Consider the following 3,251-nt stretch of genomic DNA (forward strand, 5'->3'; position numbering starts at 1 on the left):
CATTTTAAAAAGTCTGTTTTTTGCCAACAATAAACCAGTTTACTGAACATATTTTCTCCCTGAGGTTTCCTGCCCAAAGCAGCACAACCTCTAACTAAACATTATGAAAGATGCAGCTTCCAGCCGCTTATTCCCTCTTTGAGAAAACTGCCTTTAAAAAGGAACAAAATGAATCCTGATGTCATGACAATAAATATTATTGCATATTCTTCAATGTTTAAGATTTTACAGCTGGAAACAAAAGTGTAAAATGAAGGTGTTTACATGTGAGACCAACCGTCTGCTCCATCAGGGTTCTCATAATTGGATTTTGAGCCATTTTATTTTATCTACACTTCGTTTATATTAAAAAAACATGAGAAACTAGACGAACAAGGAAGTGTTTCTCTGTCCCCGATGTCCCTCGTTTGTTGTTGATCACCATCTTGAATCCCAGACGAAGTTCCGCACGTTCTGGAACCTGCTCGCCACAAATGTGCAAATCAGTTATCCAGCCATGTACTATACATGGACCAAAAAACCCTGCCGTGCCTGTACTGAATCAGTGTGACATATTTTACCCCTTCGTTAACAAACGGTTGGCCTCTGCTAGAAAATCTGCCAGGTTGGTTCCCATGAGAGAGAGGCAGAACACGGCGATGTCCACAGAGCCGTCACCAAGCGGGACCTGCACAGAGACGAGGCCTTTTATATTTTCAAACAACCGCACAGACTGTAAGTGGATCGGCACGCAGAAAACACCGACACACTCACGTCGGCCGTGTCACAGACTGACATGATTGCAGGCGGCTGCCAGGTGGAAGCTAAGCACTTTGTTCTTCACGCTGCGCGCTATTTTACAGTGTGGTGGAAAGAAAATCCTATACCCGCTTTGCATGAGTCTTCTAATGCTGAAATACATAATACCAAAAACCAGGTTGTCTTTTAAGTATTTATTCTCTGCGCAGAGAAGGTTCAATCATCACAACAGAATGCGTACAGTCTCAGTGAGGAAGAACCTCGAAAAAAGTGAACAAGCTTTATACAGAATGAGCAAAGGTGGGGGCCGATGGCCGATGTTACAGACATCTCGGTCTCAGACTTTTGGTCTCAGACTGATAGGAACAACAAGTGAAAATAAACAGCCAGCAACCAAAACAAGCGGCCCAAAGGCCTTGGCATGGAACATTCTCATACAACACAGTTAGTTATCTATGTGAACAGAGAGGGAGAATCCTTCTTCTGCACAACAGAGACACGGTGAAGTTCAACAAAGTCCAGAGCAAAATGACTTATGCATGAATACAATATACTGAGTAGAAATATATACTACGTAAAAAATTACCATTACAACAGTCACCACAACCCAAGTCTGCAACTACCAGAGAGGGCGGTCTGAAATAAAAAGGCACAATTGATGTGTTTACAATTATAGCACATTAAACTAAAAGTTGCGGCTCACCTGTACGTGAAATCAACACAGTGCCAACGCAGATCTTTTAGGTAATAGGACCACAAGCAGTCAAAGCTGTTGATCTTCTCCCAAACTGCTGACATTAACAAAGCCGTCTCCTTACAGCAGCCAAATGAAGCATCGATTCAACACCCACAGCGCAGCAGCATCGCCTGCATCACTCTTCAGCAGAGTAATGGAAGGTATTCTCTGTGTACAGCAGATACATGATGTAGATAATGGGAGGTGAGGACCCCCAACAAGAAATGTGAAGGATATTAAATTATGTTTACTGTTTTGGCGGTGTAGAGGGACGGCCTTGTTAATGTTTTGAGAAAAAGCTGAACTAAAGAGGCATGTCTGTAACAATGCATTTTATACATTGATTATAACGTCTCACTTTTGTCTGATGTAAGAGATGATGGCGTCCACTGGATTGGCGGGCCGTCTCTGAACCTGCGCCGTGTGTCCTCTGTGGTAGATCCCGAAGGCCTGTGGGTCCTGCTTGAACATACGCTTCAACCTCATTGATGTATCGGAAACGGGCCGACTCCAGCCGCTGCTCCATGCGGGACCTCAGGGAGGCAGAGCGGTCCTCTTTCGCCTCTTCTTCTGGGACCGCAGGCTCGTCTGTCGTTCCTCGTTCCTGTCTGTGGAGCAACTTCCGGAGCTTCTCTCATTTCAGAATCTGTTCTTTGCTCAGCTCAGGTTTCAGTCTTTTCATGGGCTGCTCACCTGCGATCTCCACTTCAGGTACATCTGCTTTCTGTTTTCATCCATCGGCAGAAGATTCAATTGCGTCTTTTTCAACTTTGCCACCGACTCGCTGCTTTTCCTCTTCGAGCGTCTGTGTGTCTGTTGTACCGGATGAGTCTGTGTCCTCTTCTGGGTTTTTTATTTTCTGTGGTTTACTTTGCTTTTCCTTTTTCTTGGCTGGTGTCTGACCGTTGTTGTTGTTGTTGTTATTACATTAATCTATTTTGACTTTGTCCGTTGGCTTGTTCTGCTCTGCAGATTCTGCTTTATTGATTTCCTTCTCTGGCTTATTCAGACTGTATTTATTTTTACATTTCCTCTTGTTCTTCATTTTGGTTTTCCACTGTTGTCTGCTCAGTCTCTCCGTGTCTTCTGGTTTGGATTTGATCATTTGGTTATCCGTTGTTTTCGCCCATTGATGTTGTTTTTAACTTCAGGGCCGCTTAAGGGAGAAAAACATTTGGATATTATCTCATATTTAAGTACTGTGAACATCAACATTATTGTTTATCAATCCAATGAATACTTCTCCACACTCAAATGTTTTTAAATTGATGAAATGTAAGCCTTTAACCAGTTAATTACTCACCAAATGTGTTGTCTTTCTTCCTCTGTTTTGTTGCAAGTGTCTCCTCATTAACCGTCTGATCCAAGTCTCCATTGTCTTGCTGCTCTCCTGTTGTCTCCGCTTGCTTTCGCTTCTTCTTCCTCCTCCTCTTCTTCTTCTTTTTCTTGCCAGGTGATGGGACCACGTCTGCCTCACTGTCGCTGTCCTGCTGATGGTCGTCCTTCTTCCACTCTGGTTCTGACCCGAGTGTCGGCAGGGTCCGCAGCCGGCTCTTCTTTCCCACCAGCTTGGACTGATCTGGGGATAAATTCAGATAATGTAATAAGTCACGCGTGCGTGTGCTTCTCTTTTTATTCAATTATTTATCTATTTCGTAAAATTCAATTCAACATCAGCAAATGTTTCCCTGCTTGACTGTCTCCCAGAACAGGAAACATTAAAAACTAAAACAAAACAACCTACAGAGAACCAGCTGTTACATTTCCTGACTGTCAT

The 3,251-nt window shown here is 43.4% G+C and overlaps 1 pseudogene; it reads right to left on the minus strand.

Moving 5' to 3' along the window:
- Positions 1 to 417: 417 nt before the first annotated feature.
- LOC137891090 (ribosomal RNA-processing protein 8-like) lies at positions 418 to 3,251 on the minus strand (annotated as a pseudogene).

This window comes from Cebidichthys violaceus, unplaced genomic scaffold (assembly GCF_023349555.1).
Source record: "Cebidichthys violaceus isolate CVI_PGR_0920_01 unplaced genomic scaffold, fCebVio1.0.p SCAF_1, whole genome shotgun sequence".
NCBI lineage: Eukaryota > Metazoa > Chordata > Actinopteri > Perciformes > Stichaeidae > Cebidichthys > Cebidichthys violaceus.